General features: G+C 43.9%; 1 protein-coding gene and 1 long non-coding RNA gene across 8 annotated transcripts in view; one reads left to right on the top strand and one right to left on the bottom strand.

Moving 5' to 3' along the window:
- The window catches only part of LAMA2 (laminin subunit alpha 2), an 834,596-nt gene that overhangs the window by 618,077 nt on the left and 188,836 nt on the right, over positions 1-27,683 (bottom strand). The gene's annotated exons all lie outside the window — the stretch shown is intronic.
- On the top strand, positions 25,041-25,516 carry LOC136611332 (uncharacterized). Its single transcript, XR_010790250.1, has 2 exons — positions 25,041-25,286; positions 25,445-25,516. It is a non-coding gene; the product is annotated as an uncharacterized lncRNA (long non-coding RNA).

The following is a 27,683-nucleotide window of genomic DNA, read 5'->3' as shown; positions in this document are numbered from 1 at the left end:
TCTTTATGTTAATAGAAATAGTATTATTTGCTTTTCTTATTGCTCACATCATCCAAAAAAAAACTAAATATAAAAAAAATGTGCTAAATAATAAACACACTGAAAAGTTTCAAAAATAGTCAAAGCATTAGAAAGGGTGGGGATTTCCAGGACAAAAACTATTGATGACCTATTCCCAGAATAGGTCACTAATAGCAGATAGGGACCCCCACAGTTTGGGGGTCCCCCACTGACCAACTGATGAAAAACTGCCACAGATGGCCAGAACTGTCAAAACATCATTCAAAGCACACTGGTATATTTTGGCAGCTCTTTCCCACTACAGTAATTATGTAATTCATACCTTTATTCATATATTGGACATAATACCTTGTAATAGAGTGACTTAAAGCCCCATTACGCTTATGACTTAGGCCTCATTTAGGCGAGCGTTTTTTTTTTTGCGCATTATAGGCGCCAAGAAGATCGTGTCTATTAGATCCAATGGTTTCCAATGGAAGCATTTACATGAACAATTTTTAGATGCACGAAATACTCGCATCTGCAAAAGATAGGACATGCTTGGCTACAAAGCCCGCATCTAAGGTCTGTGCTGCATGAAAAAGATAGGACCTGACCTATCTTTGCTGCTAGTGACACATAGTTCTCTTGTGTGAATGCTCAAATTATGCACAAATGTAGATAGCGCATTTAGCTTCATTCATACTTTTTTTACACATGCAAGAGGCGTGCGCAAAAACAGCACTCATTTATATTTCGACATAAAGTCCAACATAGTGGAAAAAATGGATTTTTGGAAAAATAAATAAATCTTGGTATTTGTATAGCGCCAACTTATTCCGCAGCGCTTTCAGGTAATTATTACCCCCCACCAAGCTGGGTTCTCATTTTACCGACCTCGGAAGGATGGAAGGCTGTCAACGTTGAGCCAGCTACCTGACTCACGCGGGGATCGAACTTGCAACTTTCAGGTCGTTGGAAATGAATGCACCTGCCAATATACTCTATGTAGTCCATTCTTAAATATACTGGAGGTACCTTTGTTTAACAAATCATAATGCTGCCTTAGCAGACCTTTTTGATATAAACAGTGATGGGAAACCAAGTTATAGGCAGGGAACTGGCTGGGAGTGGGCAGGCGGAGTACACATCCCAGGTTCCATTAGTATTGAATGGAGGGGGAATCCCAAATGAACAGTGTTTCAATCACTTTCAGCTAAAGAAAATAGCTTATTGCCACAGCAGCTGATAGGAACAGTACATGTACAAATCAAATATGTGTGTGCAGGGCATCTGATGCATCAGCTATTTCCTACAATTGAAAATGGGGCCCGGTCTGAGGGTGAAGTCATATGAGCATTTTTTTGTGCACGCCTATGAGCGCAAAAAAAAATAGCATCTGATGTAGTATTCATATGTCCACCTTTTACAGGTGCAAAATACTTGTACCTGCAAAAGATAGGACATCCAGGCAAGGTTCGTGCTGAGTGTAAAGTATCCCCGCGGGGAGTACCCTCCTCACTGAACATTGCGACAGCACTGTTCAGCGCAGCTGTGGCAGAGGATCGTAATCTTCTTCCATTGCTTTCAATGGAGCACTGCAGCCAGCCCCATTAAAAAAAACAATTGGATGCAGACAACCCCTAGAGTGAACTGTAAGCCCTTCCCTGAAAATCATCCCTAGCTGATGTAAAAAATAAAAAATATATATACATTCAATGAATGGCTGAGAGCTGTCACCAATCACAGGCAGAGCTCAGCTGTCATTCAATGAATGTCTGAGCGCTGCCTGTGATTGGCTAAGCGCTCAGCCAATCAGACCAGCACTTTCTGGAGGCAGGGATTTTTAAATCCCCGGGCCACCAGAAAGTGCTTCAAAGCAGTGACAGCATGAAAGAGAGAACACGCGCCAGAGCCCCGACAGCGACGGAAGGTGATGTCTATATATATTTTTTTTATTTTTTACACCAGCTAGGGATGATTTTTCAGGGAAGGGCTTATATTTTAAGCCCTTCCCCAAAAATTACTGTGGGGGTTGCCTGCATCCCATTGCTTTCAATGAGCACGGAGCTTTGGTCATGCACATTTTTAACATGCGCGGAGCACTGTTTTTTTTTTTTGCGTACAAAAAACGCTTATCTGACTGGTCCTTGACAAAAGAAAACAGGTTATTGCTGCAGCAATACGGAGGAGGCGGGCATACCACTGGCATAAATAGTGGTTGGCAGTATTATTGTGCATGCTTCTTTTCCAATTCCTTCACTGCCAAAAGGGTCAAATATTCTTTAATTTTTTTTTCAACCAGGGTGCTTGTATATGTTGGGGCTGAGCTGCAGTAACCACATGTTGATTGCTACTATTTTTCGTGATTCACCTGTACTTGCCATGGTTTCACAAAGATACGTTTAGCACAATATTACATATAATTGCTACTTTCCGATGGCTGTAGCAAAACATTCTAATCTGTTTTGAAAAGAGTGTCTCTCTTATTAAATATATAAGCTAAGAATATGATTACCATCTATGTGTAATTATCTATAAACTAAGACACTTCTCGACAAGTCCAGGGAGAACCTTTAATCTGTCAGCAGTTTTTTAAATTTGCAGTGAGTCAATGAAATGAATGGCCACTGAGGAATGGGACACAGATTCTGGCTGCAAAAAAGAATAATTCAGCGCACAAAGATTATTTCAATTGATCTTGACGAAATCATTAATCTGCAAAAGGTTAGCCAATAGAGTAGAAAATGTGCCCTCATGAGAGCTCCCAACAGTTCAACTACTGTACTTCAAAAATAAATCTATCAGTTAAGAGACTTTAATGCAATTTATTGTAGTCAGCAGGACAGAAGCACTTAGAAATACAGTATCTGCTTACTGATACATGTGGTTTCTTTGACCTAAGGTGCTAATTCTTCACAGCAGATACTCAAACACTAATGGAATTCAAGCTACTATTTAGTTGAAATTATGCCTGATGGTATCTGACAGCTTTATTTTAAGTACACGTTTAGCAATAAAAGAATGTGATATTTTATTCTGTACTAGACTTTTGACAGGAATAATAGAGAAACAAAAGGTATAATTTCATTATTTTCTTTTCATTACAAAAGAGATCAAAAATGTAATTTTTCAGACACAAATAATTATATTTTTTACATTACTGCATAATTGCTGTGTGCTTTATCAGACATGACTTAAACTGTAATTAGATAACAGTAAAAGGGGCTGATAATTTATATAGAATGTACACTTTATCTTAAACTTTAATATCTGTCTATTAGACAAAGGTCACGAAAAATGACATGATTCATACTCTAATTCAAAAATACCCTTGTTTACATCATGTACAGATGCCACAAATGTTACTTTGATTGTCATAGCACAGTGCAGAAAGTTATCTTATCTTAACCCATTAAAAAGCTATTGTTCTTTTATCCTAATACAACAAACCCCATTGTAAAGTAATTCAAAGTATAAATAAACCACCTTGATAGCATGGCACACTGTGATATTACATTGCGTTAAGAGTCAACGAAAAGAAAAACTCATCTGTAATATATGTAATAGATGACTGCAAAATTATATGTACCCATTTATACAAATGAATTCAAGGGGGGTTGAATATTCAAGTTAAAGAATGTAAACCCAGTCAGAATATAGGAACATCAATTAGTTGGCAACACTTGACAACACCCTTAAAGCTCAAAGATAAGAGTTCACGTCGCTCTCTACTCAGTGAAAAGAAAAGAATATTCTACGCCTGTTCACAATAATAAAGATACACAGATGATATAGATAATATATTAGTTAACTTAAAGGGGTTGTCCCGCGAAAGCAAGTGGGGTTATACACTTCTGTATGGCCATATTAATGCACTTTGTAATGTACATTGTGCATTAATTATGAGCCATACAGAAGTTATTCACTTACCTGTTCTGTTGCTGGCGTCCCCGTCTCCATGGTGCCGTCTAATTTTCAGCGTCTAATCGCCCGATTAGACGCGCTTGCGCAGTCCGGTCTTCTCCCTTCTGAATGGGGCCGCTCGTGCCAGAGAGCGGCTCCTCGTAGCTCCGCCCCGTCACGTGTGCCGATTCCAGCCAATCAGGAGGCTGGAATCGGCAATGGACCGCACAGAAGACCTGCGGTCCACCGAGGGTGAAGATCCCGGCGGCCATTTTTACAAGGTAAGTAAGAAGTCACCGGAGCGTGGGGATTCGGGTAAGTACTACCCGTTTGTTTGTTTTTTATCCCTGCATCGGGTTTATCTCGCGCCAAACGGGGGGGCTATTGAAAAAAAAAAAAACCTGTTTCGGCGCGGGACAACCCATTTAATCCGGTTTATGAGATTCCCTGGGAAAAAACAGACCAAACTATACAACTACCTTTGAGTTTTATTGGCCAACCTGTTGTACATGCTACACCATCTGGCATCCCTACCAGCTCCAGCTCTCCCAGCTGGTGGGAGAAGGATCATGTGGCACTGGAGTGTGCAGTGATAAGTTTACACTCTGGCTTTCTATTGAAGTTTGATTTTGTCTCAAGGCCAATTGATGATCTTGATAATTTTTAGTTTAGCTTTTTTTGTTAGGCCCCATGTCCACGTCCGAGGCAGAATATCGTTAGTGATATACTGCCATGGGGGAGGAGGGCGGAGCACTGACAGGTCTCCGAGATGAACCTATCTAATTGATTGGCTCACCGTGGAGAATCACGGCAATCACAGCATGCAGTGATTTAAATCCCACGAGCGGAGAATTGCTATGATTCTCCGCTTGTTGACGCCGGTGCTGTGCTTTCCATAGCAATCCTATGGAAAGCTTTACAGAGCGTGGATCATTGCTCGTGAACAGGCAGCCCTAGTTGACTTTTAGTTGGATGTGTGCATTTTCTTGCTGCACTGGTGAAAAATTAAGTTATCATCTTCACCATCTTAGGATAGTTGTAGACGAAATGATTATAGTTAAGAAAATGCAGGCATAAAAACCATTGTTGGCTTCTTCACTTATAGTCTGGTTTTAACAGTGCTTGTGGAGCAGCCAATCACTGGATGAAGTGGCAATCATAGAATGATAGAGTTGGAAGGGACCTCCAGGGTCATCTGGTCCAACCCCCTGCTCAGTGCAGGATTCACTAAATCATCCCAGACAGTCCAGCCTTTATTTGCAGACTTCCATTAAAGAAGAACTCACCACCTCCATGGTAACCTGTTCCACTCATTGATCACCCTCACTGTCAGAAAGTTTTTTCTAATATCTAATTTGTGTCTCCTCCCTTTCAGTTTCATCCCATTGCTTCTAGTCTTGCCTTGTGCAAATGAGAATAGGTCTGATCCTTCTGCATTGTGACAGCCCTTCAGATATTTGTAGACTGCTATCAAGTCTCCTCTCAGCCGTCTTTTTTGCAAGCTAAACATTCCTATATCCTTTAACCGTTCCTCATAGGACATGATTTGTAAACCATCTTAGTAATTCTTCTCTGAACTTGCTACAGTTTGTCTATGTATTTTCTAAAATGGGGTGCCCAGAACTGGACACAATATTCCAGATGAGGTCTGACTAAGGAACAGCAGAGGGGGATAATTACCTCACATGATCTAGACTTTATGCTTCTCTTAATACATCCCAGAATTGTGTTTGCCTTTTTGGCTGCTGCATCACATTGTTGACTCATGTTCAGCCTATGATCTATTAGTATACTCAAGTATTTTTCACATATGCTGCTTAGCCCTATTTCTCCCATTCTGTATGTGCTTTTTTCATTTTTTTGCCCAGATGTAGGACTTTGCATTTCTCCTTGTTAAATACCATTCTGTTAGTCAACACCCAATGTGCAAGCTTTTCTAGATCTTTTTGAATACTCTCTCTCTTCTGTAGTGTTAGCTATCCCTCCTTGCTTTGTGTCGTTTTCAAATTTGATCAGTTCCCCATCAATTGCCTGCTACAGATCATTTATAAAGATGTTGAACAACACTGGGCCTAGGACACAGCCTTGTGGTACCCCACTTGAAACATTCTTCCACTTGGATGTGCAGCCATTTATGACCACTCTTTGAGTATGATCACTCAGCCAGTTGTGGTATGAGATACTTTGTCAAATGCTTTACTAAAGTCAAGATATACTATATCCACCGCATTTTCCTGATCAACCCAGTCAGTGATTCTGTCATAGAAGGAAATTAGATTTGTCTGGCATGACTTGTTTGTTACAAACCCATGCTGGCTCTGGTTACTTACTCCATTTTTATCCAAGCACTTGCATACATGCTGTTTAATAATTTGTTCAAATATCTATCCTTGTATAGAAGTCAGGATTACAGGCCTGTTGTTTTCTGGATCCACCTTCTTCCCTTTTTTGAAGATAGGAACAACATTTGCCCTTTTCCAATCTTTTGGAACTTTTCCTGTTCTCCAGGAATTTTTAAAGATTAAGGCAAGTGGTTTAGCAATTACTTCTGCAGTTTCCTTTAGTATCCTAGGATGTAATTCATCTGGACCTTGAGACTTGAATTTATTTAAGTTAGCTAAGTGTTCCCTAACCATCTCACTGCTTATAGATAGTATGCATTCTTTTATTCCCCAAATAGCACAGGGAAGATCAGCTGATGTTCCATCTACTTTCTGAGAGAAAACAGATGCAAAATAGGAATTTAAAAGTTCAGCCTTCTCAACATCATTCTTAACCAATTTACCATTTTCATCCTGTAAGCATCCAATAGCATCTTTGACTGCTCTTTTGTTTTTGACATACTCCCAAAATCCTTTTTTATTACTTTTGGCCTCTGTTGCAAGCCTCAATTCATTATTAGCTTTAGCTTTTCTGACACTTGTCCTACAGTTTCTGCAGACCCATTATTTCCTTCTTCAGATATTTCCGCCTCTTTCCATCTGATGAACATATTTTTAACATGTGTGCAAGTTTTGTGTTCATCCACCCCGGTCTCTTTAAATGCCTCCCATTCTTCCTTCTTTTAGGGATTGTTAACGATTGTGCTTTGAGAATCTCATTTGGCAATATTTCCCAACCTTCTTGGACATTTCTGTCCTTAAGAACATCCAGCCATTGGATTCTTCCTACCCTCTTTCTGAGTTCATTAAAATCTGCCTTTCTGAAATCCAACCTTGAGGTCTGCATTTTCTCAGGTCTTCCTCCCCTTTTATCCAAAATTTAAGAATAGTATGATCACTGCCTCCTATGGTCCTAGCCACCCTTACTTCCTCAACCTTTCCATCCCTGTTGGTAAGAATTAGGTCCAAGATAGCAGATCCTCTTGTTTTCTCTTCTACCTTTTGGAAGATAAAGTTGTCAGCAATAGTAGATAAGAATTTGTTTGATCCATTAATTTTACCTGAGAGAGATTCCCAACAAATTTCTGGATAGTTAAAATCTTCCATGATCACTATGTCAAGCTACTTTAAAAGCTTGGCTATCTGATGCAGAAATGCCAAGGCTGAATATAGCTACAGCCTCTTGATGTGCACACTTATGCAGCAAGTAAGTAGTATTATCATTCTTGATTAATATTATCAGCATTTTTACTTATAAGGGCATAGGGAAGTTGAATGAATTATGAATGTGAGTATTACAGATAACTTTCAGTTTAAGAATGCTCACAGGGAGCACCTCCATTCTTTTGCGATTTTGTTTAAGAAAAGTTTTAAAATTTTATTTTTTCAAGTAGTAAAGCATGGAAATTATATAAATTTGGTATTTAAGTAATCATATTGACATGCAGAATAAAGTTAAGGATGCCAAAAAAGCGACTTCCAAATAATAATAACGCAAAAGCATTTTCTTCCATTTCACCCTGCCATAAAGTTTGTCTACATTTTTCAGTACATTATATGGTATATTAAATGGTGTCATTCAAAAATACAACTTTTCAACATAAAAAAAACATTATAGGCAGGGACAAAAAAACAACAATGAAAAAAATGGCTCAGAAGGAAAGATTAAAGGGAATTTATCATTAATTTAGTTTGTAGAGTGATGTACATGCAGCCACATGGTCGCTCTCAGTTGTAGTCTATGAAATTTGTGAAATGCCAGGCATCCCACACTCTATGTCACCCTTGAACAGAAAAAGAAATTGAGCATTACCCTAAATGATTTGGGTCTGTCCTAGTGATGGAGTCCCAATAAATTTCATAACCCCTCTGAAGATTTATCCATCAGGTAAACTAAGAAAATAGTGAATAATGATGATAATGTCCATTAACCATTGAATATTATTGTTCTAATTTACAAGCAAAATGTCAAGGGCATTTTAGAAATTGCGTAAGAAATTAACTGAGTTTTATCAACCTGTATTGCATCCTTGGATTTACAAGGGAAAAACTACATACACATTATCTCTTTACCATCTGATGGTTGGTACATGTTTTGCATAGCTGCCAGTTAGGGTAACCCAAAAAACTCAACTTTCAAGCACAAAGCAAGACACACTTTAATTTTTTTCCTTTTAACAAACCTTTATTTGGGGCAGAGATTCAGGTTCTTATGTCTACGACAAGTTTGTGCTCAAAGACCGTGAATTTTCAGACTTTTTACTAATAACGAAGAAGAAAAACAACTGTTGCTTCAAGTCATGGAAGCAAATCGCAAGGATGTTCTAGCACAGATTACCGAGGAGTCTGCTGTCCTGTCCTTAAGCGCTGACTGACAAGTATTTGTGTCAGAAGTTTGACTATTTTCATACATTTGGAGGTATTTTTGTAGGAATAGCACAAATGTATAGATTGTCAGGACAAGTGCCATTGTTAATACTTAGTGTTTTAAAGCATAGTGGTTCTTTTGCAAAAGCAAATTGTTAATATTAATGCTGTGGCTTCTGTAATTGGATATCTTCCACGTAAGTGCCATTTCTCATAATATACAGCAGTTTTGAGCACCATCTTGCAGTTGGAATTTAAAGCTAAAACTTTACCCTAACATTATACTAAGCAGATGTAACAAATTGGGAAGGTGTCTTGCTGTATAGCGGCCACATCTCTATGCGCCACCCTACTGCCTATTTTGTATAATCTAGAAGCAGCAGCAAGAAGAGTTTTGTCATGTCTGACTATTCTTCAGGATCTGAATGAAAATTTGACAATATAACTCTCAGACATAAATAACTGTTAGGATTTACCTGTGTTAGTGCAATACCTCTGCTTCGGGTATATTTTGGTGTTTCAAATTATAGGTGAATTACTTTAAATTACTAGACATGTCACACATAGTCAGTGTAAGGTTGGACACCCACTGGCGTTTTATTCTTTCTTGTGCTGCGAGAGCAAGTGAAAACACTCGCCTTGCAGCGCAAGAAAGACACTGGGATGAGGCCGGGATATTGCCATTTTTTTCAATGGGGCCAGTGGCAGCAGCACTAGCCCCATTAAAAAGATAGGGAGAATACTGCGGACTTCTGCCACAGCTGTCACAGCTATGGCAGAAGTTTCCTTTATCCTCGCAGGGACCGCAGGGATGAAGGAATCCTCTGCCACAGCTGTGACAGCTGTGGCAGAAGTCCGCGGTATTCTCCCTATCTTTTCAATGGGGCTAGCGCTGCTGCCACTGGCCCCATTGAAAAAAATGGCAATATCCCGGCATCATCCTGGCTTTTTTCTCACGCTACGAGGCGAGTGTTTTCACTTGCTCTTGCAGCGCAAAAGAGAAAAAAAACGCCAGTGGGTGTCAGCCCTCATGCAGCTAATTCCTCTTTATTTTACATCGCATAGACTTTTATAACAAGGGTGCATACTGTCATGTGCAGTCAGTAATTGCACCATACATCTTAAACATATACAGATATGTGGAGGTGCTGAAAAGTATTGAGCCTTACCCAGAGAAAAATTGAGCTAGGAAGCTAATACTGCCACACTATTTTACAAATTCCCTCAGGATGTCAATGCACTTGCCACATCTCTCCTGCACCTTTAAATCCCTGCAAATAGAATTCTTCCAACTGCTGGTCAAACCACTCATTTGCAGCATTAGTTGCCTCCAAAACACTCCCAAACTGTTGTCCCTTTAGGTGTTTTTTGCAATTAAGAGATGGTAGTCAGACGGAGCCAGGTTGGGTGAATAGGGTGAATAGCCTAAGGAGGTCATTTTTGCAATACTGGCACATACAGTGTGTGCCAGAGCATTGTCATGCAACAAGATTACACCTTTGGAGAGCTTTCCTTTATGCTTTTCCTTAATATTCTGCCACAGCTTTGTCAAAAATGAACAGTAATGTATTGCATTGACAATTGAACCCTTTGAACCTTTGGGAGGTAGTCCATAAAGCCATTTGCTTTGGTGCTGACCTTTGCACACACAACTTCTTTAGCCTGGAGGAACTACTGTGCCTCCATTTCTTAGACTGTTCCTTTGTCTCTGGATTATAACAGTAGATCCATTTCTCATTACCAGTTGCCAATTTGTCCAGGAAATCTGACTTACTTCTTGCAAAATACTCCAAAACAGCCACCGATGTCTCCACACATCTCCTCTACTGTTCAGTTGTTAATAGTTTCAGGATCCACTTGGCTGTAAGCTTTCTCATTCCCAAGTCATTGTGGATAATGGCACCAACACTCTCACGTGATATCCCAAGATATGTAGCAATACTTTTAGCTGATATTCGGCGGTCCTCCATGATCAAGTCATGGATAGCTTTTACATTTGCAGGCAAGGAGATGGAGACAGGCCTTCCAATGGGTTTCTCACTTTCAACACCAAAATGGCCAGTTTTGAAATTTACAATCCAATGTTTACGTGCTGTATATGAAGGGCCACTGTCACCCAAAGTTTGTGACATTTCATCATAAATCTGCTTTGCACCTTTCCCTTGGAGAAACAGAAGCTTGATTATGGTCCTATACTCTTGCACACTGAATGTCTTGGGAGATGCTTTGGGCCGGAAAAAAAAGAAGTTAAAATCATAGGTAGTTGATTGTTGCATCATTAAATATAGACAAATAGACAAGAACACCCTCCAATTTACAGCTTCCTAACTCAATTTCTTCCTGGGTAAGGCCCAATACTTATCAGCACCCTCTTGTATGGTACAGTTCTTGTCTTGGCAAGAGAGCTGGTCATCAGTCTCCAGGTAGAGTGTTCTTCTAGGTAGCATACTTCCTTATGACCAATGGTCATCTTCATTAGTCTAGAAATATCTTATAGCCTGACAGAGGCTTATTATGAGTACTATTTGTGCAGAGTGTTTTCCTGTTAAATGAGGAAGCTATCTATAGCAGAAAATTTCTGCGTAAGCAAAAATAGACACATTTAACAATGCTTTCGTTATGAAAAATTACAAGTATATGCAGTACGAAATGACAGATTTAAGTATACAAAATGGTTTCATATCAGCTCCTCTAACATTTCCCCTGTTTATGAACACTTGAATACTATGGCTCTTATTTAATACTGATGCAGTTTTCAGTATGTGGGCGTATGCCTGTGACTAGCCATTCGCTATCTAGATATTTTGCCAAGGGTTTACCCTTGAAGGTAGGGATGCCTATGTCTTGTGCCTACTTTGAGCTCCAATTAGGACCTCTATGCATCTTGGAGAGTAGAGCAGAGTGTTGAAGTGTGACACAACTTTTATGGGGTCCCATACTCATAGGCGGGATTATGGTATGGAGGAGGGTTCTTGGATCGTGGACAAACAAATTTTGTGAGCTTCTATATTCCTCTTGTTCCAGCCTTGCATAAATAAATCACACAACACATAATAAGTCTTACTATAATATAGGCTGCAACACAAAGCAGAAATATATTTCTGTGTAAGCAGAAATAGACACATGCATTGGTTATGGGAAATTACAAGTATATGCCATATGAAATTGAAAACTTAGGGAATGCAAAATGGTTTCACATTGGCTCCTCTAATACTTGCATCTGAGATGTCTTTTGCTAGAAACGAGCAAGGAAAATGATATAACCATACTCTAATGCTTAGTGAGTAAGAGGAAAGGAGCAACATCCATTAAAGAATTCCTGCAATTTAACCTTCGTTGCTCTTCTGCTCCATCTGCCATTTTTGGGCTTCTACCAGCAGCTGAAGACAGCCCCATATAGTGCTACATGAGTACAATATGGGGCTATATGCATCTGTCTTCAGCTGCCAGAAAGTGCTGAAAATAGCCGATGGAGCAAAACCTCTCTGAAGGTGAAAATGCAGGTACTTTTTAAAGAAATCATTTCTCTATGGGATTAGCCATGTTTTCTTGATAAACTGTGCAGTTTATTTAACAAAACAGCCACACATAACCATGAAGAGCTGCAATGGAAGTCACTGTTGGATGTTTATGTAGCAAAGGTCCTATTTGATGGATTCAGCTGTCTATAATTTAAAAACATTCATTGTATCCATATTATTCTGTTTTCTGAAAAGAAAAGCCACTTAACTTTCTTTGCTTTTGTCCTTGCCACAGTAGTATATATATTAAAAAAAGAAAAATGCCTATTCATTCAGACTTGACTGCTGTGGTCTTGAAATTAGGACTACATTCGTCAATTTCTGTAATATAATATTTGCTATTGTAGCTTGATGTGAAAAGCTTTCATGTGAAATTATGCAACAAATATTAAACATATTATAATTTGTTTTTCACAGCTAAGTACTTATATTGACCTCAATACATTATGTCCCTGCCAAGTAAGAACTGCAATTTTGGTTTCATAAAATTTTATTGAAAAAGAACATAATGACATCATTGCTGTCCATAGTTTCCTCATACGGGGGGTATCTAGTAAACAAAACATCCAAATGAGTGAACATTGTTCAGCAAGAATGCAACTCTAATTCATTGTAACAAATGTCACACTATGGCATGAAACACAGTAATTGGACTTTTCTAAACTAAAGTAAATTAGACCAGGGATGTATACAAAGCAATATAAAAGACGTAAAGAATAAAAATAGGATAAAAACAGCAAGGAAAAAAGGTCTCCAGATTCAGAAAAAAGTCCTATATGGGCTTCTCTCTAATATTTGTACAGGCTAGGGAGATATAATCTTTTACGAAAGTCTTTTACGAAACTTTGAGATTGAGCTACAAACTTGACCGGATGAATTTATTGATGTTCTCCTGAAACATTTTGACATCTTGTCTATTAATTGGAATGGCTACACTTCTAAAGAGATAGAGTATTCTGTGAAGAGTTACAATCGTCAGAGTACATGCACACAGGCATTTTAAAAGTTGTGCCGCAGCTGAGCTTTCTTCATATCTAATGGCTATCAGCTATTTCTGACAGCAGCCAGCAATGGCCGTGGTCAGAGAGAGCCCCAGTCCCAGCCATTTAGCTGTTTAAAATAATAAAAATATTAACAGAACTCATATCACTGTGTCCATAAAAGTCCTAAATATCAAAATATTGCATTTTCACCAGGCATGATAAATATTTAAGAAAAAAACGATGTACTGACAAAACTGCATTTATGTAGTTTTTGTCAACTTGCCCTTATGAATGAATAAAAGGTGATCAAAAGGTCACAAATACTTCATATTAGCATTCATAAAACTATGGCTCAACTGTAAAAACAGGCCATCACATAGCTCCATTTACAGAAAAAATAAAAAAAAGTTATGGACATCAGAATTTTTTTGTTTTGAAAGTTTTAGATTTTTTAGAAGTAGTAAAATAAAATAAAAACTATATAAATATTGTACCACTGTAATAGTTCTGAAGTAAAGAATAAAGTTAATATTTCATTTTTACTGCAACATGAAAGCTATAAAAGCAAGAACACCCAAATGACACAATTGCATTCTTCATCAGAGAAAATACTATGCAGGGATTGGATTGCAGAGGAATAAGGTAAGGTTACTTATTTTCTCTGATGAAGCCCCCTGCACACTGTTTGGAATGTCTGGAAGAAATATTGTCAAGAAAAGCAAAGGTGAGCACTACTATGTGTCCTATATCATGCTAACAATAAGGCTTCCTGAAACCATTCATGTGTTGGGTTGCTGTTCATCCAAGGCAGTTGGCTCACTCACAATTTTGCCATAGAACACTGCCTTAAATAAAGAGTGGTATCTAAACATCTTTCAGGAGCAAATTTTCCCAACAATGTAGGAGCAATTTGGTGATGGACAATGCTTTTTCCAGCATGGTAGAGCACTATGTCACAAGACAAACGTTATAACTAAGTGTCTAGGAGAACAAAACATTTAAAGTTTTGGATCCATAATCAGTAAACTCTCCAGATCTCAATCCCATGGAGAACTTGTAGTCAAACCCCAAAAAGGTGGACAAACAAACACACAGTAAGGCCTCGGTCACATGGGTGTTTTTTGCCACGATTTGCGGATCGCATGACGGATGCGCATCCGCAAATCGCGTGACCGGGGCCAAAAAAAATCGCCCGAAAAATCTGCTCCTAGCCGCGTTTCATTAGAAACGGGCTGGAGCAGTGCAGCGCTGTCCAGCGCATTGAATTCAATGGAGCCGGCAATACATCCGGCTCCATTGAAAGCAATGGGCTGCGGGCGATCTCAGGATGAATTTTCGGGAAGGGCGTAAAAATATAAGCCCTTCCTTGAAAATTATCCAAAACTGTGTAAAAAGTAAAAAAAAATATATACTCACCTTGTCCCGGCAGACGGAGTTCAGCCGCGGCCGGCAGTTCTCCTGAACTGCTGTGAGTAGTATTCAGCAGCCGGGGATTTAAAATCCCCGCCTGCTGAATGAGCTGCCTCTGATTGATCACAGCCCTCACCAATCAGAGGCAGCTCTCACTCACCCTGAGAGCTGCCCCTGATTGGTCCCTGCGCTGAGCCAATCAGAGGCAGCACTCACTTACCCATTCATGAATTCATGAATGGGTGAGTGAGAGCTGCCTCTGATTTGCTGAGGGCTGTGACCAATCAGAGGCAGCTCATTCAGCAGGCGGGGATTTTAAATCCCCGGCTGATGAATACTACTCACAGCAGTTCAGGAGAACTGCCGGCCGGCCGTGGCTGTACTCCGTCTGCCGGGACATGGTGAGTATATTTTTTTTTTTACTTTTTACACAGTTTTGGATGATTTTCAGGGAAGGGCTTATATTTTTAAGCCCTTCCCGAAAATTCATCCCACGCTCGCCGGCAGCCCATTGCTTTCAATGGAGCCGACTGTATTGCCGGCTCAATTGAATTCAATGGGCAAACATCATTCTTTTCTGCCACAGCTGTTACAGCTGTGGCAGAGGAGAATGATTTGTCTAGTATATGTTCTCAATGGTGTCGGCGCTGCTGCCGCCGGCCCCATTAAGCGCATATAGAGAAGAACAGGAATCGCAGATCGCAGATAGGTGCGATCTGCTATTTCTGTTCTATAATTAATCGGACGAACGCATAAAAAGCGCTCATGTGTCTGATACCATTGCAAATCGCCGGACGCATGCGCAAATCGCACGAAAAAACGCCCGTCTGACCGAGGCCTAATTGTGATAAACTCTGAGTAGAGATGAGCGAACGTACTCGTCCGAGCTTGATACTCGTTCAAGTATTAGCGTGTTCGAGATGCTCGTTACTAGAGGCGAGCACCACGCGATGTTCGGGTTACTTTCACTTTCATCTCTGAGACGTTAGCGCGCTTTTCTGGCCAATAGAAACACAGGGAAGGCATTACAACTTCCCCCTGCGACGTTCAAGCCCTATACCACCCCCTGCAGTGAGTGGCTGGCGAGATCAGGTGTCACCCGAGTATATAAATCGACCCCTCCCGCGGCTCGCCACAGATGCATTCTGACAGAGATAAGGGAAAGTGCTGCTGATGCCGGAGCTGTATAGGGAGAGCGTTAGGAGTGATTTTAGGCTTCAAGAACCCCAACGGTCCTTCTTAGGGCCACATCTGACCGTGTGCAGTACTGTTGCACAACTTTTATTTTTGTATATCGGGCGTGCAGAGCATTGCGTCCTCAGTCTGCAGTCATTGTACAGAGTATAGGGCCAGTACTGGTGAGGCAGGGAAAGAGATATACAGGCTATATAGGCAGTGGGCTTTTTCAAAAAAATTGGGGAAAATACTATATTTGGGCTGCCTGTGACCGTCTTCAGTTTACTGCGTGTCTGCTGGGGGTAGTAGTCCTAATTAATACGCAGCTAAGCGTTACAGTAGGCTTGCGCAAAATTGTTTCCTGGCTCTGCTGTCTCCGTTACATCACCGCCGTCATCCTGCCAGAGGGAAACAGTATACATAATATTATACGCTGCCTACAGTATCTATCTGCTGGGGGTAGTAGTCCTAATTAATACGCAGCTAAGCGTTACAGCAGGCTTGCACAAAATTGTTTCCTGGCTCTGCTGTCTCCGTTACATCACCGCTGTCATCCCGCCAGAGGGAAACAGTATACATAATATTATACGCTGCCTACAGTATCTGTTGGCTGTATCAGCTCAGCATTTAAAAAAAATAGAAGCAAAATACTTAAGGCCTACTACTGGCCTTTGGCCGCTTGACTGCTTCTGCGCTGTGAATTCCACTAGCTCAGTCATACGCACCTACGTCTCACTACAGGCGTGCACAAAATTGTTTCCTGGCTCTGCTGTGCGTTCCGTAAGGGAAGTCAGCCCCAAAGGACAGGCCAATAAGCGGCACATTTAATTACAGCATTCTGTTTCTGCACTACTGGTAATACAGCATGCTGAGGGGTAGGGGTAGGCCTAGAGGACGTGGACGCGGGCGAGGACGCGGAGGCCCATGTCAGGGTGTGGGCACAGGCCGAGCTCCTGATCCAGGTGTATCGCAGCCGACTGCTGCGGGATTAGGAGAGAGGCACGTTTCTGGCGTCCCCACATTCATCTCACAATTAATGGGTCCACGCGGTAGACCTTTATTAGAAAATGAGCAGTGTGAGCAGGACCTGTCGTGCATGGCAGAAAGTGCATCCAGCAATCACCCAGAATTCTGTGCCGTCCACTGCTGCAACTCTGAATCCTCTGGCTGCTGCTCCTCCTTCCTCCCAGCCTCCTCACTCCATTACAATGACACATTCTGAGGAGCAGGCAGACTCCCAGGAACTGTTCTCGGGCCCCTGTCCAGAATGGGCAGCAATGGTTCCGAATCCTCTCCCACTGGAGGAGTTTGTCGTGATGGATGCCCAACCTTTGGAAAGTTCCTGGGGTCCGGGGGATGAGGATGGGGACTTCCGGCAACTGTCTCAAGAGCTTTCAGTGGGTGAGGAGGACGATGACGATGAGACACAGTTGTCTATCACTCAGGTAGTAGTAATTGGAGTAAGTCCGAGGGAGGAGCGCACAGAGGATTCGGAGGAAGAGCAGCAGGACGATGAGGTGACTGACCCCACCTGGTTTGCTACGCCTACTGAAGACAGGTCTTTAGAGGGGGAGGCAAGTGCAGCAGCAGGGCAGGTTGGAAGAGGCAGTGCGGTGGCCAGGGGTAGAGGCAGGGCCAGACCGAATAATCCACCAACTGTTTCCCAAAGCGCCCCCTCGTGCCATGCCACCCTGCAGAGGCCGAGGTGCTCAAAGGTCTGGCAGTTTTTCACTGAGAGTGCAGACGACCGACGAACAGTGGTGTGCAACCTTTGTCGCGCCAAGATCAGCCGGGGAGCCACCACCACCAGCCTCACCACCACCAGCATGCGCAGACATATGATGGCCAAGCACCCCACAGGGTAGGACGAAGGCTGTTCACCGCCTCCGGTTCGCACCACTGCCTCTCCCCCGGTGCCCCAACCTGCCACTGAGATGCAACCCCCCTCTTAGGACACAGGCACTACCGTCTCCTGGCCTGCACCCACACCCTCAACTCCGCTGACCTCGGCCCCATCCACCAATGTCTGTCAGCGCACCGTCCAGCCGTCGCTAGCGCAAGTGTTGGAGCGCAAGCGCAAATACGCCGCCACGTACCCGCACGCTCAAGCGTTAAACGTGCACATAGCCAAATTGATCAGCCTGGAGATGCTGCCGTATAGGGTTGTGGAAACAGAGGCTTTCAAAGGTATGATGGCGGCGGCGGCCCCGCGCCACTCAGTTCCCAGTCGCTACTACTTTTCCCGATGTGCCGTCCCAGCCCTGCATGACCACGTCTGCCGCAACATTGTACGCGCCCTCACCAACGCGGTTACTGCCAAGGTCCACTTAACAACGGACACGTGGACAAGCACAGGCGGGCAGGGCCACTATATCTCCCTGACGGCACTTTGGGTGAATTTAGTGGAGGCTGGGACAGAGTCAGAGCCTGGGACTGCTCACGTCCTACCCACCCCCAGAATTGCGGGCCCCAGCTCGGTGGTGGTATCTGCGGCGGTGTGTGCTTCCTCCACTAAACCACCCTCCTCCTCCTCCTACGCAACCTCTGTCTCGCAATCAAGATGTGTCAGCAGCAGCACGTCGCCAGCAGTCGGTGTCGCGCGGCACGGCCGCACAGCGGTGGGCAAGCGTCAGCAGGCCGTGCTGAAACTACTCAGCTTAGGAGATAGGAGGCACACGGCCCACGAACTGCTGCAGGGTCTGACAGAGCAGACCGACCGCTGGCTTGCGCCGCTGAGCCTCCAACCGGGCGTGTGTGACAACGGCCGTAACCTGGTGGCGGCTCTGCAGCTTGGCAGCCTCACGCACGTGCCATGCCAGGCCCACGTCTTTAATTTGGTGGTTCAGCGCTTTCTGAAAAGCTACCCACGCTTGTCAGACCTGCTCAGAAAGGTGCGCCGGCTCTGCGCATATTTCCGCAAGTCCCACACGGACGCTGCCACCCTGCGCACCCTGCAACATCGGTTTCATCTGCCAGTGCACCGACTGCTGTGCGACGTGCCCACACGGTGGAACTCTACGCTCCACATGTTGGCCAGGCTCTATGAGCAGCGTAGAGCTATAGTGGAATACCAACTCCAACTTGCGCGGCGCAGTGGGAGTCAGCCTCCTCAATTCTTTACAGAAGAGTGGGCCTGGTTGGCAGACATCTGCCAGGTCCTTGGAAACTTTGAGGAGTCTACCCAGATGGTGAGCGGCGATGCTGCAATCATTAGCATCACCATTTCTTTGCTATGCCTCTTGAGAAGTTCCCTGCAAAGCATAAAGGCAGACGCTTTGCGCTCGGAAACAGAGGCGGGGGAAGACAGTATGTCGCTGGATAGTCAGAGCACCCTCCTGTCTATATCTCAGCGCGTTGAGGAGGAGGAGGAGGAGCATGAGGAGGATGAGGAGGAGGGGGAAGAGACAGCTTGGCCCACTGCTGAGGGTACCCATGCTGCTTGCCTGTCATCCTTTCAGCGTGTATGGCCTGAGGAGGAGGAGGAGGATCCTGAAAGTAATCTTCCTAGTGAGGACAGCCATGTGTTGCGTACAGGTACCCTGGCACACATGGCTGACTTCATGTTAGGATGCCTTTCTCGTGACCCTCGCGTTACACGCATTCTGGCCACTACGGATTACTGGGTGTACACACTGCTCGACCCACGGTATAAGGAGAACCTTTCCACTCTCATACCCAAAGAGGAAAGGGGTTCGAGAGTGATGCTATACCACTGGACCCTGGCGGACAAACTGATGGTAAAATTCCCATACGACAGCGCTAGTGGCCGAAGGTGCAGTTCCGAGGGCCAGGTAGCAGGGGAGGCGCGGCGATCAGGCAGCATGTACAGCACAGGCAGGGGAACACTCTCTAAGGCCTTTGACAGCTTTCTGGCTCCCCAGCAAGACTGTGTCACCGCTCTCCAGTCAAGGCTGAGTCAGCGGGAGCACTGTAAAAGGATGGTGAGGGAGTACGTAGCCGATCGCACGACCGTCCTCTGTGACGCCTCTGCCCCCTACAACTACTGGGTGTCGAAGCTGGACACGTGGCCTGAACTCGCCCTGTATGCCCTGGAGGTGCTTGCTTGTCCTGCGGCTAGCGTCTTGTCAGAGAGGGTGTTTAGTGCGGCTGGGGGAATCATCACAGATAAGCGTACCCGCCTGTCAACCGACAGTGCCGACAGGCTTACACTCATCAAGATGAACAAAGCCTGGATTTCCCCAGACTTCTCTTCTCCACCAGCGGACAGCAGCGATACCTAAACAATACGTAGGCTGCACCCGCGGATGGAAGCATTGTTCTCTATCACCATCAAAAACGTGGACTTTTTAGCTTCATCAATCTGTGTATAATATTCTGTGATGGGCAATGCCATGGGATATATTTATGTACCGCCGGTGGGTTCCAGGGAGCCACCCATGCTGTCGGTCCACACGGAGTTGTAACTGCATGTGTCCACTTCTAAAGAACCCCAGTCTGACTGGGGCATGCAGTGTGGGCCGAAGCCCACCTGCATTAAACATGACATTACCTCAGCTGTGCTCGGCACTGCAATGGGATATATTTATGTACCGTCGGTGGGTACCAGGGAGCCACCCATGCTGTCGGTCCACACGGAGTTGTAACTGCATGTGTCCACTTCTAAAGAACCCCAGTCTGACTAGGGCATGCAGTGTGGGCCGAAGCCCACCTGCATTAAACATGACATTACCTCAGCTGTGCTGGGTAATGCAATGGGATTTATTTATGTACCGCCTGTGGCTTCCTGGGACCCTCCCATGCTGTCGGTCCACACGGACTTCACAATAGGGAGTTGTACCTGCCTGTGTCTACTTATAAAGAACCCCAGTCTGACTGGGGCATGCAGTGTGGGCCGAAGCCCACCTGCATTAAACATGACATTACCTCAGCTGTGATGGGCAATGCAATTGATATATTTATATACCGCCGGTGGCTTCCTGGCACCCACCCATGCTGTCGGTCCACAGGGACTTCACAATAGGGAGTTGTACCTGCCTGTGTCTATGAATTAAAAACCCCGGTCAGGTTGGGGCATGCAGTGTGGGCCAAAGCCCACCTGCATTTAATCTGACGTTAGCTCTGCTGTCCAGGGCACTGCAATGGGATACATTTATGTACAGCCAGTGGGTTCCAGGGAGCCACCCATGCTGTGGGTGCACACGGAATTCCCATTGCGGAGTTGTACCTGCCTGTGACTATTTATAAAAAAACGTGGTCTGACTGGGGCATGCAGACACCTTGACAGAATGAATAGTGTGTGGCACATTTTTTTTTTTTATAGGTCCCGTTGGGTGATGCTGGTTTCCCATGTCCGGTGCTATATCATATATAATAAAAATGTACTAGCATAATACATTACGCGTTGATGTTTTTTCATGGGCTCACGTTGTCTAATTGATGGATACAGGATTATAGTGCGAATGGAATAGTACTATGGGTCTGGATAGAAACTAGGGCCTGATGTAGGATTCTGCGTGAATATGATGTAAATTTGGTATATAACATATAACCAATACTTCCCCTTTATGGAAAAGCTCTGTTTTACATTTATACATACGGTTATTTGATTACCTGCATGGGGATGCATAAGTAATAATGGCCATGTTAGGCGATACCCTGTCGGTAGTCATGGCGTGATCCCTGATACATGGCTAGATCTTGTTAATGACATTGTATAAACATGAGTGTTAGTGAGTAAGGGGAGTATGGAATGTGACAGGCTTGTATTTTCCAGAGACTGGTGCATGTGGGGGAGGTTCGGTGGAGGCTCCGATCACGTGGCCGGTCAGCTGAGAATGATGCACATCGTATAGACAAACTACAGGAGTCCCACGATACTGTAGGGTACAGCGGCCGGTGCATGTGGGAGGAGCCTGGTGCAGGGTCCGATCATGTGACCTGTCAGCTGACTCTGACGGAGGCAGGAGGAACACACTGTTTGAACTCTGTGACACTATGGATGTGAGCCCTGGAGAGGAGTGATGTCATCAACGTGCGACCTCTCTGGTGCCTGTTGGAACCACATGTGAGGTTGAAAAAACATTATTGCTAGATTAAGTTGATTATGCTGCACCGGTGATGTGAAACTGATTCACCCAATGAAGGTGGACTTAATGTAATGTGATGATGTTTCTATGTATGTGATTGGTGGAGGTGGGGTCATGGTGACTATTTAATGTTGGCATGTGTGTATGTATCCTAGCACTTGACAAAGACTCTCTGAGCAAGAGTTGAAACGTTGTGGGCAATAAAGTTTTGGTTTTTTGGAATCAACCCCTGAGTGCTGCTCTTGCTTACTCTTTTTTTCGTTATTGGAATACGGTCCAGGATCCAGGACCTGCAAGAGCGAGCACCCCCTGGAGAGGAATATCTTCCCTGCAGTTTGACAGGTGACACGTGTGCTGCGATCCACTCATTGCTTAGGACTGTTGGAAATATGGATCCAGGTTCGCGGGCACCACTAGAAGATCCCTCCACCTTTAATCGACCAGTTGGGGAGTCTGGTAAGCCGAAAGTGTTTTCATACACAGCAGATGATGCACTTCGCATCATTGACCGCTCTGAGAAGGACAATGCTCTATTCAGTACACCAGACGTGAAGGTGCATCTGCGCAAATTTGAATCAATGAATAAACATCTTATTGCATCTAAATTACACTCCACGACGCTACGGGAGTACTTTTTGGCACAAAGAATCCCTAGGGGTTTGCGTCCACATACTCGTCCCACATTGTTTGCTGATAATGAAGCTTTTTTGGAAAAATTTGTGGGTATAGTAAATAAGTTTGCATTTGACTTGATTTTACTCAACTTGGAGTTTCTACAGGATGAAATAACAAAGACCTCAGCGACCATCGAGACGATGGAGCAAGAAATCCGCACTATGATGTCAGAGCATGACTTAAACAGCTGTATGGAGAAGATAAAGATAGTCCTACAAAGATATAGGAACGAGGTTGAGTACACGAAACGTAACAAATGGTCCAGGGACGAACAGGACTATGTATCAGGGAAGGTCTATAACTGGCAGAACATCCCCAATAGACAACCTGGTAAGAACCCTGCTAACAAAAGGGTGAGACAAAGAAGACCACGATGGGGTAGATCCCAATTTGGATGGTCCTCGGCGGGATCAGAGTCAGCCGAGGAGATGGGTTTATCTTCCTCCACAACAGAATCTTTTTTAGGTCAACGACCCCCGAAAGGGGCTGGTACCTCGATCCGCACAAGGGAAAGAGACGGGGAGGAAGGAAACACAACCGGTCCCGCAAGAAATCCCAGGACGATACAGACCCGATCAGGATCCAGGACCAGGAGATAGTTGAGGTACCTGTGGTTAACATTTCCTCCAAATCCTTGTCCTCCATACAGGTACAGGTCCTATCCAAGGGTCTGTCGTTTGTTCCAACAGTGAACACTGAATGGTTTGATATGGACATCAGCATTAGACAATTTATTAGACGTTTGAGGCTACGAACTTTTTTTGCCTCTGCTGAGACCAATCAAACCTCTAATGAATCCAATGAGAATGACACTGTATGTTTCTCCTCTAGGGGTACGGGTCTACATAACCCGAGTAAATTTCAGCCACCAGTTGGTGATGCTGCGGTTGATGTTTATAAAAATCTGGTTAATTATGACATCACCAGGTTGCGTGATCGATCGAACAGACGGCGGATCCAGCCCAATATGAGCAAAGCAGAGTGGCTGGCGGTCAAATCATTGAGCAGTGATGATTCAATAACTATCCGCCCGGCGGACAAGGGGGGAGCCATTATTATCATGGACACCCAGTATTACCATCAAGAGTTAATTACTCAACTGTCAGACACTCTGGTTTATGAGGTGCTAACATCTGATCCTACCAATGTAGTTCGATCCCAATTGAAATTGGTTTTAGATCAGGCGAGGAGTGATGGGTTAATCGATCAACAACTGTTGGAATTTATGTATCCTGAATATCCTGTGTTGGCCAAAATTTATACACTACCGAAAGTCCACAAGGACGCACAACGCCCCCCAGGCCGACCCATTGTATCAGGGAGGGGGTCTCTGTTTAATAATGTCTCCCGTTTTCTTGATGTTATATTGAGACAACACGCCACAGAGGCTATATCGTATATTAAGGATACATCCGATTTTCTGTGTAAACTTGAGCTAATTACCATCAGGGAGGAGGCCATTTTGGCCTCTTTTGATGTATCATCCTTATACACAATTATTAAACATGATGTGGGCATATCGGCAGTGGAATATTTTCTGTCTCGTTCGACTCTATCTGTGGAATGTGTAAACCTGGTGCTTACGCTATTATTGATGGTGTTGTCTAACAACTTTTTTCTGTACTGTGGCAAGATGTACCGGCAGTTACAAGGGACTGCGATGGGGTCTAATATGGCCCCATCGTATGCAAACATCTACATGCGATACATTGAGGAAACGCGTCTCTGTACCTCCCCAGCCTGGGCCCTTGCCCAGGTCTGGTGGAGGTACATTGACGACGTGTTCCTCATTTGGAATGGCACAATGGAACAATTGAATGCGTTTCATGATGAACTAAACAATTTTCTTCCTGAATTGAAGTTCACCCTATCTGCATCGGACACGGCTATCCAGTTTTTGGATGTTTTGATTATAAAACATGGATCCGGTTTAAAAACAGATTTATACACTAAGCCGACTGACCGTAATAATTTACTACAATACTCGAGCTGCCACCCGCCGGCCATGATGAGATCTCTACCCTGGAGTCAGATGCTCAGGGTCCGGCGGGTGGTCAGCGACGAGTTTTTTGATGAACGACTAGAGGCAATGTGTGAGAAATTTGCCACTAGAGGTTATCCACAGGATTTGTTGACTAAGCAGACATACAGGGTGAAACAGATAGCACGGGCGTCGATTCTTAGCCCTTCTAAAAACAACAAGGCCATCATGAAGCGTATTCCTTTTGTGTCCACATATGGAGCCCATAGCAATGAAATCCGTTCTATACTGAGTAAACATTGGCAGGTTTTGGCGAGGAGTCATCCGGACATTGCAGAGTTCACAGACCCACCCATGATGGCGTACAAGCGGGCACGGAACTTAAAGGACCGTCTTGTATGCACTTCTTCTTTTTCTCCTAGTAGCTCGTTACAGAGAACATTGGCACCTACTAAAAACGGTAATTTTCCGTGCCTTGGCTGTGCGTCATGTCACAACATGGTCAAGGGGGACAGTTTTGCACATCCCAGAACAGGCAAAAGATTTCGGATACGGGGATGGTACAGTTGCTGGTCTGCTTTTGTGGTGTATTTAATCAGCTGTCCATGCGGCCTCCAATACGTGGGCCAAACAACCACGGAGGTTCGGAAACGCATGGCAAACCACAAAAGCAATATCAGGACCAGAAAACTGGACCTCCCCATCCCACGACATTTTGATGACCACAGTCATTCTATTAGTCAGTTTCGTTTTATGGTCATCGATTCGGTTGAGAGGGATGTTAGGGGAGGCAATAGAGAACGGAGGCTGAAGTTGTTGGAGGCCAAATGGATTTTCAGGTTAGATTCTTTAACTCCTAGGGGTCTCAATGTGGACTATAACCCTTTATTATATGTTGAATGATCTGTGCCTTAATCTTTATGGATAGTTTTTGCATTGATTCTGTGTTTGATGTTTTTATCCTTTCTTCTTTTAACACTTGTTTGTTTTTTTATAGGTCCCGTTGGGTGATGCTGGTTTCCCATGTCCGGTGCTATATCATATATAATAAAAATGTACTAGCATAATACATTACGCGTTGATGTTTTTTCATGGGCTCACGTTGTCTAATTGATGGATACAGGATTATAGTGCGAATGGAATAGTACTATGGGTCTGGATAGAAACTAGGGCCTGATGTAGGATTCTGCGTGAATATGATGTAAATTTGGTATATAACATATAACCAATACTTCCCCTTTATGGAAAAGCTCTGTTTTACATTTATACATACGGTTATTTGATTACCTGCATGGGGATGCATAAGTAATAATGGCCATGTTAGGCGATACCCTGTCGGTAGTCATGGCGTGATCCCTGATACATGGCTAGATCTTGTTAATGACATTGTATAAACATGAGTGTTAGTGAGTAAGGGGAGTATGGAATGTGACAGGCTTGTATTTTCCAGAGACTGGTGCATGTGGGGGAGGTTCGGTGGAGGCTCCGATCACGTGGCCGGTCAGCTGAGAATGATGCACATCGTATAGACAAACTACAGGAGTCCCACGATACTGTAGGGTACAGCGGCCGGTGCATGTGGGAGGAGCCTGGTGCAGGGTCCGATCATGTGACCTGTCAGCTGACTCTGACGGAGGCAGGAGGAACACACTGTTTGAACTCTGTGACACTATGGATGTGAGCCCTGGAGAGGAGTGATGTCATCAACGTGCGACCTCTCTGGTGCCTGTTGGAACCACATGTGAGGTTGAAAAAACATTATTGCTAGATTAAGTTGATTATGCTGCACCGGTGATGTGAAACTGATTCACCCAATGAAGGTGGACTTAATGTAATGTGATGATGTTTCTATGTATGTGATTGGTGGAGGTGGGGTCATGGTGACTATTTAATGTTGGCATGTGTGTATGTATCCTAGCACTTGACAAAGACTCTCTGAGCAAGAGTTGAAACGTTGTGGGCAATAAAGTTTTGGTTTTTTGGAATCAACCCCTGAGTGCTGCTCTTGCTTACTCTTTTTTTCGTTAGTGTGTGGCACATAGGTTCCCCATTGTTATGCCCACGTGTGCAGCTCCTGATGGCGGTGGCACAGGATTATAGTTCTCATTGCTTCTGTACAGCATTGTGGGCTATCGCCCCTTTTAAAAAGGGTCGCTGCCTAGCCGTGCCAACCCTCTGCAGTGTGTGCCTGCGGTTCCTCCTCGTGGCAGACGCACTTATAAATAGACATTAGGGTGGTGTGGCATGAGGGCAGCTGAAGGCTGCACAGCGACACTTTGGTGTGCGCTGTGGACACTGGGTCGTGCGGGGGGTTGGGCAGCATGTAACCCAGGAGAAGTGGCAGCGGAGTGTCATGCAGGCAGTGATTGTGCTTTGTTGGAGGTAGTGTGGTGCTTAGCTAAGGTATGCATTGCTAATGAGGGCTTTTCAGAAGTAAAAATTGTTGGGAGGGGGCACTCTTGCCGCTATTGTGGCTTAATAGTGGGACCTGTGAACTTGAGATGCAGCCCAACATGTAGCCCCTCGCCTGCCCTATCCGTTGCTGTGTCGTTCCCATCACTTTCTTGAATTGCCCAGATTTTCACAAATGGAAACCTTAGCGAGCATCGGCGATATACAAAAATGCTCGGGTCGCCCATTGACTTCAATGGGGTTCGTTACTCGAAACGAACTCTCGAGCATCGCGAAAATTTCGTCCCGAGTAACGAGCACCCGAGCATTTTGGTGCTCGCTCATCTCTACCTCTGAGCATTGATTAGGCAACAATGGGTTGCTATCGGTCAGGATTTGTCCCAGAAGCTGATATCCGGCATGCCAGGGTTAATTGCAGAATTCTTGAAAAAAAATAGTTAACACTAAATATTGAGTCTGCCTAAACTTGATGTATTTTTGAATAAAAGTTTAAAAGCTTAAAAATGCCTATAATTGTACAGCTGTATAACAGTATACCATAGAAATATGTGACTAAAAGATCTAAAAACATTTAAAGGGGTTGTCCCGCGAAAGCAAGTGGGTCTATACACTTCTGTATGGCCATATTAATGCACTTTGTAATGTACATTGTGCATTAATTATGAGCCATACAGAAGTTATAAAAAGTTTTTTACTTACCTGCTCCGTTGCTAGCGTCCTCGTTCCCATGGAGCCGACTAATTTTCGCCCTCCGATGGCCAAATTAGCCGCGCTTGCGCAGTCCGGGTCTTCTGCTCTCTTCAATGGAGCCGCTCGTGCAGAAT

Source organism: Eleutherodactylus coqui, chromosome 1, assembly GCF_035609145.1.
Source record: "Eleutherodactylus coqui strain aEleCoq1 chromosome 1, aEleCoq1.hap1, whole genome shotgun sequence".
Taxonomy (NCBI): domain Eukaryota; kingdom Metazoa; phylum Chordata; class Amphibia; order Anura; family Eleutherodactylidae; genus Eleutherodactylus; species Eleutherodactylus coqui.
Note: the sequence above shows the minus strand (reverse complement) of the source record. Positions and strands in the feature narration are given on the sequence as shown.